At 42.3% G+C, this 17,409-nt stretch overlaps 1 protein-coding gene across 2 annotated transcripts in view; it reads right to left on the bottom strand.

Annotated features, from left to right (window-relative positions):
• The window catches only part of LOC140695092 (uncharacterized), a 67,258-nt gene that overhangs the window by 5,392 nt on the left and 44,457 nt on the right, over positions 1-17,409 (bottom strand). The window contains exons 3-4 of one of the 2 annotated variants that reach the window (XR_012070779.1): positions 13,359-13,485; positions 4,020-4,208 (exon numbers count right to left, since the gene is read on the bottom strand). The exons of the other annotated variant lie outside the window; for it this stretch is intronic. The gene's annotated coding sequence lies outside the window, so the exon portion shown is untranslated. Of the gene's footprint in view, positions 1-4,019; positions 4,209-13,358; positions 13,486-17,409 lie in introns of those variants that run through there. 2 annotated transcript variants of the gene reach the window in all.

Raw genomic sequence — 17,409 nt, 5'->3', positions numbered from 1 at the left:
AGGTCATTCATTTCCACTGCTCTTTCTGAAGTGATGAAAACGTTCTGGAATAATAATGCATGCACCACTGTGAATATGCAAAAAGCTGCTGAATTGTACCATTTAAATGGATGGAATTCATGGTGTGTGAACTATATCACAATAAAACTGTCCTATGAAAATTATTTCTTGACAATTATTTTTCAGTTTATACACTAGTCTGTCCCACAATTTAAGAAAAACAAAAAACCTAAACAAGCCAAACTATGCCAGGAGCACTTTAGGGCTGCAATATGCCTGGGTCTCCAAGGCCTCTGGTGGTGCTGTTCCTGTTAACACACACTAGCTGGGCTGGGCTAGTTAGGGACTGTAACTATCTTTTGAAAATCGAGGATCACTCCTTTCACCCTGGGAGAGGGAAGGAAGGAGGATGTCACAGCCTCATGCCTTCAGCACATTTTTAACAGAACCAAGCCCTGCTTTCACCACTGCAATCCCTCTCACTATAAAAACACGTGACATCAACAAGCACCGCCATCATAACACCTGAAAGTGTTCAAGGTACTTACCTGAGGCAGAAACATGGAGGGGGGAGACAGAACCTCGCTTAGCAGTGACGCTCCCTTATCCCGACTCCACCAGGAGAAGCTGGGCGTTAGAGCCGGAGGCTTTCAGCCCAGGTAGCAGCGCCCACGCCACAGAGCTGGTCCTCAGGGAGCGGGAAAGGGAGAGCAGGGCAGCCCCGGGGTTGCGGGGCAGGGAAAGCGGGGAGGGGGACGCGGGCTGCAGCCTCGCTCGGAGGACAGCCCCAGCCACAGTCCCAGGCGCCCGCCCCCGTCCGGGTCCGCAGACCCCGCCCGCCCGGGACACAGCCCGCCCAGGGGCGGGGACGGGCCGCCGGACGAGAAGAGCAAGCCCGGGAGGAGAGGACTAGCGGGAGGGAGAGGGGAAGGGGACGCCAGCCGCGGACTGAGGGGATCCCGGCTGAGTGAGAAATGGCAGGTGCACACCAGGCCCTGGACACCGTGGCCGGGACGCCGGGGCAGGTGGCGCTGGCAGAGGGGTCTGGCCTGAGCAATTCATCTGAACACGGGCTGACTAGCGCCCTTGGGGTCTGTGACAGGCGGACCGCCCTCCCGCAGCCGCCTGACCCCTTTCCCAGGAGCCCCCCACCTTGCACTTCCACAGTCAGAGGCCCCGACCCCAGGCAGGAACCAAAGGCCTACCGGGCGACGTAGTTGAGAAGCCTTTGGGCCCGATCCCCGGCTCGGATATGGAGCTCCCAACCAGCGGACCACTTGGCACTGACTGCGCATGCGCAGGAGGGCCAGCGATCCTCTCTGGGTTCTGTGAGAGAAGGTGGGACAGCGAGGGAGGGAGAAGATGGGAGCGGGTGGAGAGGACGGGAAAATTGGAGGGATACAGATGGACAGGATGAGCAGAGAGAAGGAAGGGATCTGGAGAAGGGAGGGTCTTAGAGGAGTTGGAGAAAAAAAGCTTTACCTCTGGGGCACCCCTATGCGGCAGACCTGCCTCTGTACCCTTCTGTTACCCTTCAAGCCCCGCAGCTCAATTTTACCACCGTGATCCAACCCTCCGTCCGATGCTTCTGCAGAAACCCTAGGGAGATCACACCCGTTGCCCCCACGCGGAGCTGGGTTTTCTGTTGCTCTGAGAACCAAGCACCCGCAGGTGTTGTCGCTCAGAACTTCCTTGGGAAGAGCACATATTCCCCTTTTACACGCTGGGAAACAGGCAGGCAGGATCTCTGCCTTAGCTCCACTGTCCCAGGTGTTGGGCTGGCGGGGAGGGGGATGGTACAAGATCAGAGCCCCAGACAGAGCAGACTGCCTGAGTGTTGGTGCATAGTCCCCATCCCTCCTGGGTAAACCATACCCCACCCTAGTGGAAACAACAAGGGCTCACAGTAGTTCCCTGGGTGTGGGAGAGCTGTCCTCATGTGAAGGAAAAGTCCAGCTGGGCTAACAAGCTAAGTCACAAATCTAAGTGTGATAAGTGTCAGTTTACTGATCTAAATTCTGCTGGGCTATCTCGTAAATCTGAAGTTTAGTGTCAGTTTATTGGCCTAACAACCTAACTCGTAATTCCAAGCTCAACAAGTGTCAGTAATGTGATCTGTTACAAATTGATAAGCTCCAGTGTACTTATTCCTTGCTTTTTGTTCTTTGAGCCTTATTGGCTAAGCCCCCTTACTTGTAACTAAGCCTTTAAAACCTCATGTGCACGTCTTGGAGGTACTCAAAACTTCGGAGCCGAAGCCCCTCTGAGCCCACCGGCATAATAATTCTGAGTACTCCAACACTCCGATTGGTGCTTTTGTCTTGGCTGGCCTGTTTCCATAACACTCAGCTCCAGTGCCCAGCTTTCTAGGTAGATAGGAGTGTTACCAAGTCGAAATTAATTCTCCTCAGTGCAGGACAGGCCAATAAGTTGGGAGACCAGATGTTGGGGCATGGAATAGCAAGTTTCTGTAGACCTAGATGGCAAACTAATGTCCTGGAAAACCATCTCCCCAAGTCACAATTCAGGCTCCTTTCCTATGTTCTTGGTTAGTGCAAACTTCTTAGTGTAGGAATTCCTTCTTGTTAGAATCCTTTCTTCTTGCAGCTATCTGCGTGGGTCAGATCCCTGTAAACCTCCAACAAAAGAAACGTTATTTTCTATTCTGCAATTTGCTATCTTTTAATGAATGAAAAAGTGTTAAATATCCTTAAAGGTCAGAGCCTTCAGAATAGGGTCTCCTGTTTATTTCAGGCTCTAGACAACATTGTTTTACAAGCAAGATGAAGCCTAGGTGACAGAGCATAGGGTTAAATTCAAAGGAACAAATCTAATATGGAGTCAGATTTGTTCTGTTATATTACCCGGCCAGATGCCACTTGAGGATTTAAACCCCTTTAAGTTAAAAATAACTAAAATTTTAAAGGAATTTACATACATAGGTGGGAATGTGCAAAGCATATCTGGAAAAGCACCCAAAGGATAGTAAACAGAGGCAACTCCAGAGAGGGCTGAAAGAACAGAGGATGAGGGAAAACATCTTTCACTTGTGTATTTTTGTTCTCTGAGTTTTTTTTAAACCATTTCCTTGTATTTCTTTTTCAGATAAAAGAAATGTGTAATGGAGCAAAGGAGTAATTAGCTTAGCAAATACAGCAGCCATGGAATCACTAGTCATCACTTTTGATTTAAGCCAGAAAGCATTTTTTGACTCTCTCCAATGTGCTCTGTCCTGTTTTAAGACTTCTAATAATATTATTATTATTATTATTATTATTATTATTATTATTATTATTATTACTATTACTACAACTACTACTACTATGACTATTACTATTATTACTATTATTTTATGAAATAATAACACGGTTTACCTCACCCCTGCCCATGGCTGGTGGAAAACCAACCGAGTTTTTCTTGAGTTGTTTTCCAAGGAGTAGAGATGAGTTTATAAACAGAACACATCTTCAGGGTAATACAGGCAGAGTGCTTTTCCAGCAGGCCAGAGAGCTATGAAGTGTTTTCAACAGAGGCGCCCAGAAGCTGAGAGAGAAAGCCTCCAGGACACTACAAAAAGCTGCCCAAACTGCCGTCTCCATGGTACTACTGAAATAGGAAAGAACAAATCTGACTTCATATTTGATCTGTTTCTTTGAATTTAACAAAGCCAAGTTAATATCCTCCGGTCTTTTCATGGGTTATGATGTCACAGAGGAAACGGACTGGTCAACAAGGAATCACTCTGCCGTGATCCCGGAGCCGGGGAAAGGGATGGGCTGCAAGATGTATGAAGCAGCCGCAACTGTGCCCGTGCTTCTAGGCAGGTATCCAAAATCGCCTCGACAAGGTGTCAAACATTTGTGCCCATGCCCTCATCAACAGACATGTATTAAAGACAAATGGAAACATATAAAAGGCCAATACCCTTGCTGGGTACACCGTCCAAAGAACAAAGTCTCAGTTTGACAAGTGGCCATCTCGGTTCCATGGGATTCATTCTTGGAGAACCTTAAAAACCACTCTTCTGTCCTCAAGAATTGCTGCATATTTGTCCTATCTTTGGCTCAGGGATGGAGCACGTTCAAGTGAACTTTAATGTCTGCACAGATTTGACTGTCTTTTTCCAGGTTCACTTGTCCATTCCAAAGAGGCTTGAGCTATGTCCATCTTCCGTAAGATCTATTCCCTCCAGTGACAGCTCATTGAGCCTGCAATTAAAAGCCAAGTGAACAAGACTGTCCTCAGCTAAAAAGTTCACCCACCCTTCACTGTTTTCTTAATCTCCTCTCCTGGCTAATTGCAACAGACTAACACCTCCCTTCACCAAGATACCCAACTATGTCATTTTTCTCCCCAAAGGGAAAATAAGGTCCATAAAAGAGGAGACAACTCCATAGTCACCTCTGAATTCTTAGCATATAGTAATGTCAATAAATACAACTCAGATTATTGTTAGTTTCCTTTAAAACCTTTCTGGTTATTTGAATGAGACCTTGGAAGAGAGGTGTTTGCTGTCCAGTATCTTGATCCACAAGACTCTGGAGGCCTTTTTCGGAATAGCTGTTCACTGATTCATTCAAAACACAACTTATCAATCAAGGAGTAGCTGTGGTTTTCTGCAAGGAGTTTGTGGTCACTCTCATGCCAGAACAGCTTTAAACTATATCCTTAATTTGGATTTGTTATTTTTCCCCTCTTCCACCAAAATTGACTTTTCTTACTTTCTTGTCTTGAGGAATTTTTTTTTCCTATTTCACCCTTTAGTAAAGCAAGATTCTCAGGATGGGCTTGGCCCATTTTATGATCACCCTTCCAACTCCTAGTGTGAGAGGTCTGGGGCTCACCTGCTTCCCTCCTGTCAAGGCAACTGAAAATCAGTTCAGGAGCCAACCAGCACACCACGGCTTCTAACGCTCACGTATCTCTCAGAAACCCTGATTTCTCGTTTGTCTTGGCTTCTGAGAATTTTCCCTCACTTTCTTGACAATGAGTTGTGCAGCTTGAAAGATGAGGAAGGAAGGTTTTATTTCTCAATCAGCGTTTTAAGGAACTTGTGTAATGAAGGTTTTCAGGAGTTTCTAGAACCCTCCATTGCCGAGACAGAAAACACACTAGACATTTTCTAAATTTAGTTCTCATGTGCATTTTTTCTTTGCTTTTTTTTTTAACTGCTAACAGACATTTTTTAATTAAAAAAAAAATAAGGCCCCAAAAAGAATAGAACACTGAAGGGGCAAACAAATTAACGGGCAAAGACAGAAAAATGATAACTACTCTACAAAGTTAATATAATACATACACTATGTATCAGATCAGCAATTCTCAGTAACAGCTAATTGAAACATGACCATGAGGTAAAATTTCTCTCCTGTCAGGACATGGCCAACAGAAAATACAATTAAACCAACAAACTAATATCCTAAGTCTGGCGAGGTACAGAAGGCTACAAGCTAAATGTGTCTTATTCTAGAAAAGAGGGAGTCTCACCAGCTCTTTTCTGTGGAGCCTGAGCCCACGGGAGGACGGTGAAGTGAGCTCTGTAAGTACACAATTAGCAAAGTGAGTGATGAATAAATAGACGTGAGCTTTGATGACAGGGATAATACTACTATTCGTTTGTTCTTTAAAGTATGACTTCACGTTCAGTGATCAATACTTCAGCGTCCTTAGGAGTTGAGATTTTAGGAAAATGCACAACCTGGGCCCAGATCTCCTCTTTAAGCTCGTGACACTGCAGTTAGTTGTCTCAAAGGCAGCTCCAACTCCACATGCAAAGAGTTGACTTCACGGTGTTCCTCCCATAGCCGTCCTTACCAGGGCCCCTGATCGGGGGGTAAGGTCTCCCTGCGTCTCCCAACTCAGGCCCATCACTCACAGATGTGAATGGACCCCTCCTTCAGGGACCAGATATCCTCAGACTCCGAGTCCCACTACCCTCAACTGACCTACCAGATACTCACTGGCACTCACTCAGCACTGACTCTCTGCTGGAGACCACACTGCACACTGCACAGTGTATCTCACTGGATCTCCACAATAGTCCTGGGAATTGGGTACATCACTGCTTCAATTGATTAGATAAATTGTTTCACTTCCTTGCGTGCGTCATTCAAACTGACACGGCTACTAAGCCACAAGCCTGGGCCTGAAAACCACTTGAAAATTGGACACTGCTACACCTCGCAGCCACCCTACTCTGACTCATCACATCATCTCCTGCCAAGCCTTCTAAATGTTTCCAAACATTCTAGAAGACAAATATGAACTATGAGAGCACCCCACTCTCCTACTTAAAATCTGTCAATGATGGTTCACTCCCCTTAGGAGAAAGCCCAACCAGGCCTGAGCACAGCCTAAGGCCCCAGCATCCGCTTTCCCTGCACGGCCGCGCCGCCTCACCCACCACGCAGCTCTACACGTGCCGTGTCTAGGACAGGGATGCTGACTCCGCACAACCCAGGGCTTGTCTCACTCGAACAATGATCACCTTCTTCAGTGTTCATCTTCTTCATTGCTGACTCTCACAAAAATGTTTTCTCATAATGAATCAATATCTTTTTCCTTACAACTGCCCATCATTAATAATGAGCTCCTCCCAAAAGAGAGAAGACCTAATTCTCAGTCTCCTTATCTGTAAAGTGAGAATAACAAGGAAATATGTGAGGTTTCAAGAGAAATAATATTCATGTGAGGCTGAGGGACAATTCCATCATACAGTAAGCATTCAATATGTGCTTACTTAATATTAATAAGAATATATTGCATTCTAGCAACCTTCAATCAATGTTTTATGACTTTGTCCAACAGACTACTGACAAACTGTTGGACGAACCACTTTGAGCAGATCAGCACAAGCATACTGGGAGAGGTAAGTGCTGACTCCAGTTACAGCTGCAGCCACCCAGCACTACGGGGCGGGGGCAGTTTGCTCAAACTCTTACATGTTGCTTGAGCATTTAGTTCTCATTATAGAATAAAGACAGTTGTTCTTTAGTCAAAGCTCCTGAAACATAAATCTTCAAAGATTGATGCAAATTAGGTTTCAAGTACAACACTCTCACTAGAATTTATTTGAAAATTATAGTCTTAGCTACTCCGCACATCAAAAGGGCATAATCTTAATGTATCTGACTAAATACACTGAAAGGGTTGTTTAAAAGTAATTAAGAAGAAGCCATTCAGAATAAGCTCTCAGTATCATCTGCACAAAGACCCACCCAAGGGTCTCATTTCTCACTTCCACATAGGTGTTTTCAAGTAGCTTACCTTGGGTCTTGGTTTCTTATAACACGGGGCGGGGAATAGTTGTGGATAGATTTATGTAGCAAATATATACCAAGGGTATTTGTTGTGAAGGAATTCTACAAATAAGAAGATTGATACATAGTCCCACCCATAAGAAATTCAGCCTTTCCATTTACAACAGCATTAAAAATAAAGTGAGAGATACATTTAACAAAAATTTACAAGATTTGTACATTGAACTTTTTGAAGTATCACCAGAATAAATTTTAAAAGATCTACATATATGGAAGACATCCCATTTTCATGGAATGATTGACAATATTATTAAAAATGTTAAGAATCCTCAAAGTGAACTATATATTCAGTGGAATCCCTATCAAAATTCCAGCTGACTTCTTTGCAAAATTGAAAAACTGATCCCAAAATTCACATGGACGTGCAAGGGGCCCAGGACAGCAAAAACAACCTTGAAAAAGAAGAGTAAAGTTGGAGGACTCACTTTAAAGTGTACTAAAATGCTATAGTACTAAGTCAGTATGATACTGGCATAAGTTTGGATAAATAAGTCTAAGAGACACAATAAAAACCCACGGGGAAAAACTTACATTTACAGACACTTTTCCACTAGGGGGCCAAAAACACTCCATTGAAAGAATAGTCTATTCAACTAATGGTTCAGGGACAGCTGGGTATCTGCAGGCAAAAGAATCAATCTGGAATCTGAACACCCATATTTTATATAACAAATAAAATTAATTGAAAATAGATCACAGACAGAAATGTAAAAATTAAACCTATAAACTTTCTAAAAGAAGACACAGTATAAATCTTTGTGGGCCTAGGATAGGCTTTGGTTTCCTAGATACAAAACCAAGAGCACAAGTGATAGAAGGAAAAAGCAGATAAACTGGACTTCATCAAAACTAAAACCTTTTTCTTACAAAGGACATCATCAAGAAAGTGAAATGACAGGGGAAAAGGGTATCTCAAGTCAGAGAGTGCGTGCTTTGCAAAAAAATAAAATAAATCTTACATCAAACTACCTCCCTTGTAAAGAAATTGTTTTAATGTTTAAAAAAATATAGTTAAAGGACAATGTGCAGAATAGAAGAAAAATTTGGCAAAGCATGTATCTAATAAGAGAGTAGTATCCAGGATATATAACAAATGCTTACAACTGAACAATACAAAAAAATACACCCAATTTTTAAATTTACCACGAATTTAAATAGATATACAAATGGCCAATAATCATATGAAAAGATGCTCAGCATCACTAGGGAAGTCAAAAACAAAATGAGATCTCATTTTACACCCACTAGGATGGTTATAACCAAAACATGGACAATAACAAATGTCGTTCAGGAGGCAGAGAAACCTCATATGCGGCCAGGGGAAAGGAACAATGTTGCAGCTTCTTTGGAGAAGTCTGGTATTTCCTCAAAAGCTTAGAGTTATATGTCTCAGCAATTCCACTCCTACATATAGAGTCATCTCTCAATATCCTTGGGGGGTTGGTTTCAGGAACCCCACACCCTGGATACCATAATCCAAGGATGTTCGAGTCCCTTTACAATCAACCATCTGGATTCATGTAGTGGAAACTACAGATATGGCGGGGCAAATGTACAGCCAACAGAATGAAAACATATTCTCATAAAAAATTTCACATCAATATTCATAGCAGTATCATTCAGAGTAGCCAAAAGTTACTAACAATATCCATCCATCAATGAACGGATAAACAAAATTACCAAGAATAGGCCCACAAACTTTTGGTCATTGAAACTTTGACAAAGGAGGTGAGAACATACAATGGAGTAAAGACAGCCTCTTCAGCAAATGGTGTAGGGAAAACTTAACAGCTGCATGTAAATCATTGAAGTTAGACTACTCCCTCACAGAATATACAAAAATGAATACAAAATGTGTTAAAGACTTAAACATGTAGACAAGACACTATAAACCTCTTAGAAGCAACCATAGGCAAAACATCTGACATACATCTCAGCAATGTTTTCCTAGAGCAGTCTACTCAAGCAATAGAAAAACAACCAAAAATATACAAGAGGGATCTAATTAAACTTACAAGCTTTTGCACAGCTATGGAAACAGTAAGCAAAACAAAAAGACAACCAACCTATGGAATGGGAGAAAATATTTACAATAAATGAAACTGCTAGGGGCTTAATTCCCAGAATATGTAAACAGCTTTTACACTTAATAAGAAAGAAAAACAAACAATTCAATTCAAAAATTGGCAGAAGTCCTAAAGAAACATTTCTCCAATGAAGACGTACAAATGGCCAGTAGCCACATAAAAAAATATTCATTATCATTATCAGAGAAATGCAAATCAAAACTGCAATCAAGTATCACCTCTCACCAGTCAGAATAGCCATCATTCAGAAGTTCACTGACAATAAATACTGGAAAGTCTGCGGAGAATTGGGAACACACCTACACTGTGGTGGGGATACAGTTTGGTGGAGCCATTGTGGAAAAGTGTATAGATGTTCCTCTAAAGACATAAAATTGACCTCCCAGATGACCCAGCAATCCCACTCCTGGGCATATATCCAGAAGGAACCCTAATTGAAAAAGACACCTACACCCCAATGTACACAGCAGCACTATTTACAATATCAAGACATGGAAGCAACCGAAATGTCCACTGAGAGATGACTGGATAAAGAGGTTGTAGCATATTTGTCCAATAGACTACTATTCAGCCATAAAATAATAATAAAATAATGACATTGGCAGCAACATCAATGGACCTGGAGAATGTCATTCTAAGTGAAGTAAGCCAGAAAGAGAAAGGAAAATACCACATGAGATTGCTCACATGTGGACTCTAAAAAAAAAAAATAGAAAGAAACAAAAAAATAAACTTATCTACAGAACAGAAACAGACACAGAGACATAGAAACCAAACTATGGTTACCAGTGGGGAGAGGGTGTGGGAAGGAATAAACTGGGAGTTCAAGATTTGCAGATACTGAGTATGTAAAGAATAAACAGCAAGTTTATACTGTATAGCACAGGAGAATATATTTAATATCTTATAGTATCTTATGTTTAAAAAGAGGATGAAAATGAATACAGGTAGGTTCCTATTTAGCTGAAGTGTTGTGCTGTACACAAGAAACTAACACAAAATTATAAACTAACAAGACTTCAATGAAAATATTTTTAAATAGACCAAAAACGAAAACAAAGGAAAAGGATATTATCAAGCAAAAAGAATAAAGTACTGATTCAGGCTACAATTATGGATGAACCTTGAAACTTTATGCTAAAATAAGCCAGACACAGAAAGCCAAATAGTGCCCTTTAAAGTGAACTGTATCTAAGCGTTTATTGTACTACTCCTGTAAATTTTCCAGAGGTTTGAAATCTATCAATATCAAAATAAAATGTATTATGCATTAAAAACTTAAAACGCTTCCTCACAGGAGGGCTTTAATTATTAAATGCAGAAACGCATATAAAGCTCTTGGAAAAACAATTTGCACGTCCACACACAGTCACTGCTGTCACTGCCACTCAGAGGGTGGTGACAGCGCTGATGAGAGCTGCCTCCACTCGCTCCCCTGCAGAAAGGAGTGAAGGCCTGAGCTCTGACAGGCAGGGTGAGCGTGAACCTGAGTCATACACAGCCACGTTCCAGACTCTGCGTTACCCAACTTTCTTATACAAACTGCAACATGTAATGTAAACACGCTAGAGGGATGTATCTTACAACACAGGGAATACAGACAATGTTTTACAGTAAATATAAATGGAGCATCTATTGTACACCTGAAACTAATATCATATTTTAAATCAGCTATATTTTTATGAAAAATTAAAAAATATTTTTAAAATGCTATCACTTTAATATTCAATTCGGTTTTTAAGTTACTACTAAACAGCTCAGAATGTATAAAAGCATTTAATTGTGCTGTTTGCTTACATATTTATTTACATTCAGCCTCTTGCTAAAAGAGAATTTAAACAATTCTGTTAAACACAGCTTAACAACCATAACAACAAAAGGCAAAACGGAGAGTGAAGAGAAAATGGAGATTCAATACTTAAATGAAACCAGGGGGAAGTAAACTCATAAAAATGGATTCCATGAAGTCAGGGAAGGGGTTAAGGCTGACTAGAAATTCAGCTGAAGGATTCTTGGCAGCGAAACCAAAAAGAAAAGATGATGGGGCGGGTGGTAGAGCGTGTGCTTAGCGTGCACGGGGTCCTGGGTTGAAGCCCCAGGGCTTCCACTAACAGGTAAATACATCTAATTAACTGCCCCCCTAAAAGATCACCAAAGAAAAGAAAAAGAGAAATTTCTTTCCCAAAGAACCCTGATATTAAATTTGGATTAAATATTAAAAAAAAGAAAAAAAGAAAAATTCAAAAGATAAGTGACACTGAAGGAAAACCACAGCTGGCCTAACAAGCTAAGTCACAAATCAAAGTGTGATAAGTGTCGGTTTCCTGATCTAAGTTTTGCTGGGCTACCTGGTAAATCTGAAGTTTAGTGTCAGTTTACTGGGCTAATAAGCTAACCCGAAAATCCAAGGTCAACAGTTGTCAGTAACGTGATCTCTTCCAAATTGATAAGCTTCAGTGTACTGATTCCTTGCTTTTTGTTGTTTGAGCCTTATTGGCTAATAGCCCCATACTTGTAATTAACCCTATAAAACCTCATGTGCACGTCTTGGAGGTGCTCAGAGCTTTGGAAAAGAAACCCCTCTGAGCCCGCCAGCGTAATAAATCTCAGTACTCCAACCCTCTGTGTGATTCTTATTTCTTGGCTGGCCTTTTGTTTCCATAACAACACAAGCGATAATGCCCGTGAGATAAATCTGGGGAGGCTGCTGGTAAGTCGCCATGTCTCACGTGGGAAAATCTGAAACATCCTTCTCACCACTCAGAGTCATCATAAGCCCACACCACACCTCCTGCCGTTAAATGCAGGAGCACGGTTAGGGCCCGGCCTTTGCTGTCTTTGTGTCATCACAGTGATACAGGATGGAAGGGGGAAGAGCACAGCCATTCAAGGAAGGCCGCAGCAATTGACATCAAAATGGTGAAGGATTCAACCCCCAATAGGCCTTGAGGCTCAGGATGAAGAGATTTAACTTCTAGCAGATCTTGAGCTTCAGTAAACATCCATTGTAATAGTAACCTGGTGAATAACATGCCCCAGGCACCATGGCAGTCCCAATGATAGCCACAAAAGGTCAAAGGGTGGGAAATGGCCAACTCCCTGGGAATCCTAAGCCCCTTGCCCTAAGGCTGGTCCTTCTACTTATTAGCATATGAAACCACCAAGCCCAAGAAAACAAGCAACACAGCGCCACCTCGCGGTCACCACTCTCTGTCCCTCTTTGGAGAAGACAGACCTTCTGTCTGTGGGGTGTGTACCTACTTCTAATCTGTGCATGAAACCCCCACACCTCGTGACGTTTCTCTTGCATTTCAATGTATCTGTCTGAATATATATACCTTTACTCAACACTGGCTTGCTCTTGAATTCTTTACTGCATGAAGTCAAAGAACAAAATCTGGTGGGGCACATCCCAGGGGCTCAACGAAAGCCTGGGACACAGCCCTTCTCATGCCCAACGTTTTTTATTCTTGTATCAACAGGACTGGGCTGTGAAGTGACGTCTGAGGCCCCAGCTAAGGGACAGAACCAGCTTCCAGGGTTCCAATTTGCGGGCAGCCTCTCCCCCAGCTTGGGCCTTGGGGTCTGCCCGGTTCTCTGTGTTTCTCTGTTGTGCTGACTCCCCAGCCATACAGCGTACTCCTAGGCCTGTCCCCACAAAACCCTTCTCTCCAAAATACAAGCACGTCATGTCACAATCCTCTTGTTCAACCAGGAAATGTTCAGCCCACTTTTTTCCTCCCCAATAAATTACCCAACTGTCCTCCCTCCCATCACATCACTTCTTTCTTTGTGAGAACTCTGCACTCGCCACACCCCATCATGAACACAGGTGTCTTGCTGGCTGTGACCGAGATGTTTCTTTCTCACACAGCAAGCGTCCTTTCACTTTCCCCTTGTTACCTTAAAAAAGCCTTTCCTGAGTCACCCACCCCTCTGATTATGAACTCACAATGTGCTGAAGTTGCAGTCACTATGTGCATACATCCCAGTTTTGGCTAGGTTTCCATCACAAGATCTTCATTAAGGAGCTGCATCAAGAAGTTATACAGGGTATTCTTACATCAGAGTGGAGGAACCTGCAAAAAATTTAAACGGCTTTGAAGAGAGTGTTAACCAGGGACAGAGATGTCGCGGGTCCTAGTCAAAAGTGTCATGAGGAAAAATGTTCTCCCAAGGCTCAGAGTGGCTTCTGAACACAGAATCCTCAGGGAGGAGGTGACAGGCAGTGATTAGGGTGGGTGATACAGGTTACGCTCCCCCAGCTGGGGAAGAATAGGTTTTTTTCTTGTTTTCCAAACAATTTCTTACTATCTTTTTCTCTTATTGCCACATACCATTTCCTACGAATTAAGCATATCAATGTCAGTCATTTGGGCCACTTGGGAGAAGCTACACGATGCCATTCACAGGGATGGGGCATGACAGCCACACCAGTCTAGGTTGAAAGACCAGTGGGGGTATTTGCAAGGTAATCACGGGCATGCAACAAACTCCCCAGCTTCAATGACCTCATCTCAAAGCTGGGGTCAATAAAACTACCAAGCAAATTGCGTGAAGATTATGGCCAATGTTTACTAGGTAAGTGCCCGTGAAAGCTGCCGCTTAATGGGGAATGAGTACGATCAATGAGGCCCTGTCTACCTGCCCACATGCGCCCTGCCTTCCTGCCTTGCTGCAACAGCAGAACTTGTTTAGCTGAGATGAACACCCCCAGAGCAGCCCAGACGGGAAAGCTCCCAGCTCTGCACGGCGAGACGTGTTCCTTTCCTTCTCAGAGCTGATCACAGTTTGCTGTCGTCTGTTTTTATGTTTATCCCTTTTGTAACTCCCTCTCCTCCGGAGTTTTTGCTCAAGCAGCACAGGGCCAGGTGTGTCTTGGGTCCTGCCGGATATTCTGGGCAGGGAAACAGCCAACTCCATATCTGGCTCTGGTGCTGAACGGAGAGAGCAGAAGGCCCAGGGGCCCATGCTGAACTGAGGCCCCTGCACCCAAAATTATGGTCTGACCTTGGGCAAATTACACAGTCTTCTTTACCCTGAGATTCCTCATCTGTCCATGAAAATAACTGCCCATGTCACACAGAGTTACAAGTATTAAAGGAAATCAACAAATTCACAACCTAGCCAAGGGGCTACAAGTGCATCCTCAACAGACAAATGCTGCCTTTACGGCTCTGACGCACGCTAAGCGGGGCGGCCCCACACAGTGAACACTGCTAAGTGCCAGGGTGTTAAATGCTTCATGTGTGCTATAATACTCTTTAGATCTTACAACAATCCCAGGAAGAAATGAATATTATCATGCCCATTTCACAGATTCACCAACAGGTTGAGAGTATGCATTCTATTCCAAGGCCCTATGGTGAAGAAATGGCAATTTAAACCGGAATCTGGGCCCAGGCCTTGGCTCCATCTCTCTCCCATCCACCTGACCACTTGCCTATGAATTCCACCTGTCCAATATAAAAGTTTGCAGCCGGCCATCTCTTAAAAGCAATGTGTGCCACCGTTTGTCAATGTTGTTTAATTACCATAAACTGTTCTCAGAAACCACTACAGTAAAGAAAGTTGGACTTAAGGAATTCTGCATTGCGTTCTCCTGCAATGTGCAGGATCCCTTTCCTACACCTCCAAATCCAAGTGTATGCTTCCTCCGTGTTTATGTTTGCACACGGCTTATTAAAGCAGAAGGTATCTGCAGTAATTCCATCTCGGTTGCTTTCCAAGTTTGCAGATTATCCATATTCGGTCTGTGAACGAAAATACTACAATGTGAATGAGAATACTGCAACCATGTCAGTAAACAAAGAATACTGATACCAAGTCATTAAAGGCTTCCGCCACTCCCCGGCGAGGACAGGCCTGCAGCCCAGCCACTGCAGCAACTCACAATGGTGCCCTCTGAGCAGACTCAGAATAAGAAAGGACGGGCTACTGGCCCGAGATAGCTAGGTGCTTGTCTAAAAAATGAATTCAGTGAGTCCTAATATTTGCTTCCTCCCATTCATACAAAATCACTAAATTCTTGAACTTGAGATACCTGGCTTTCTTTAGATAACAAGTAATCTTTTATTGTTCCAACAACCTGGTCTTTGTTGTAAAGCTCCTATTTATCCTAGCTCTGCCTCAACCTCTTGGGAGCAGTCCCTCAGAGAGTTCTGAGAGACGGTCATCCTGGCTCGAGTCCTCCCGCCAAATGAAACATAACTCTTAACTTTTAGGCTGCACGTTTATTTCAGTCAACAGTTTTGGACACCATGAAGCACCACAGCAGATTTCTCTCCACCTGAACTCTCCAAGTAACCAGAGCCTTGGTACCAGCAGTGGCCCTTTGTGCTCATCCGCCTCCTCGGGGGGTCCAGATGAATTTGGCTGAGTCTCTCCTGGTTCTCAGATCTCACATATTGGTTGATGATCCTAAGTTTTATCTGGCGGTGTATCCAGGTACGTGGCCCTCCAGTTGAAAGAAACTGAGGTGAATTACCCACCCAGTGGAGACATCCCGAGTGGGTCCAAGTTGAAAGACACTGGGTTCAGGACTGAGTGGTTAGGTAAGAGGCTGGTCTAATGTTTTCCTCAATTTGGTTACCTCCATTGAATTTTTCAGGATAAAAGTAAAACTCTTATGAGGAAACTTTCAACTCCAAATTTTGGACCATCCTCCTGACTGGTAACAGCATTCTCGGGTGACAGGGAATCTTCCAGGAGTGGTAGACACAAAGACTTCATGCCACAGAGTTGTCCCTGTGGGAAATCTTACTAGCAAATTTATTCTGAGAACCCGACCTTACAATGGGGAATAGAACTTTCAAAAAAAAAATAAAGAACAGAAAAGAAAAGAAAAAGAAATGACAGATTGCCAGTCTCCAAGTAAAACCCCAGCCAGATTTATGTACATACAAAACTTACAACATTAATCGGGAATAAGAAAAAAAAAAACTCACTCTGGAAATAACCAGGCCTGATAAAAACATTTTTTGGCATTCTGAACTTATAAAAACAAAATCCCCTTTAGTGGGAACTTGGATTTCTCTTCCTGTGTCCTTGAAATGTAAACGTTTTATCTTTCTCTGGATGTTTTAAGTGTGTGCATGTAAGTATATATATGTTTAGTTTAGTTTTTAAAGGAAACCTTGGACTCTGCCATACAAAAGTTCAAGTATTGTGTACATACGGTGGCCACGCAAATAAATTGGGATTCTAAGCAATTCTTTGATTGTACCAATTTTCAGATATTTTGCCATCTTAAACTTTGTTGCATCAGCCTGGACCACGAAGGCTTTAAGCTTTTGGAGAGTAAACCTTTGAATTTTATTTAGGCAACACCCCGACTCTCATGTGGAAGGGCCTCTTCATCTTATTGGTTTAAAATCACTATATATATATATATATATATATATATATATATATATATATATATATATATATTTATTTATTTATATATATATAAATTGATGGCCATATGATGGATTTTTTAATTTGGAAAAACTTTTTAATTGGTGAAAGTTTAAAGAGATCTCATTATAAACGGCTGTTTTATTGGTACCTATTAAAATAAAGTTTAAATGCAGAAAAATATATCTAATGGTTAACCTAAGAACTCAGATATAAAAATATAACTGGTTTGAAAAGCTACATTTTTGTTTTTCCTTTCTGATAAATGTTTCTAGAGATGCTAATAAAAACTTAGTATAATTAATGTTAATTAGGTTGAATAACTGGAAAAAGGATTGTAAAAATGTCAAAAAAACAGATAAGTGGCTTATCCCAAAAGGATAAATATTTTTATATGGTTATTTTGAATGAGATAAATAAAATGGACATTTTTGGATTTACATACAGGGTTTTGATACTACACTACGTAAAGTTAAAAAAAAAGGGCCAAAGAGTTCACCTACTCCCCCCCAACATTAAAGTTCAAACAAGTCCGTTTTATTTACCACAGTTTAAAATATATTTATATGTAGACTGAAATACTTGATCAAGGATTGGGACAACAG

Source organism: Vicugna pacos, unplaced genomic scaffold (assembly GCF_048564905.1).
Source record: "Vicugna pacos unplaced genomic scaffold, VicPac4 scaffold_135, whole genome shotgun sequence".
Lineage (NCBI taxonomy): Eukaryota > Metazoa > Chordata > Mammalia > Artiodactyla > Camelidae > Vicugna > Vicugna pacos.
Note: the sequence above shows the minus strand (reverse complement) of the source record. Positions and strands in the feature narration are given on the sequence as shown.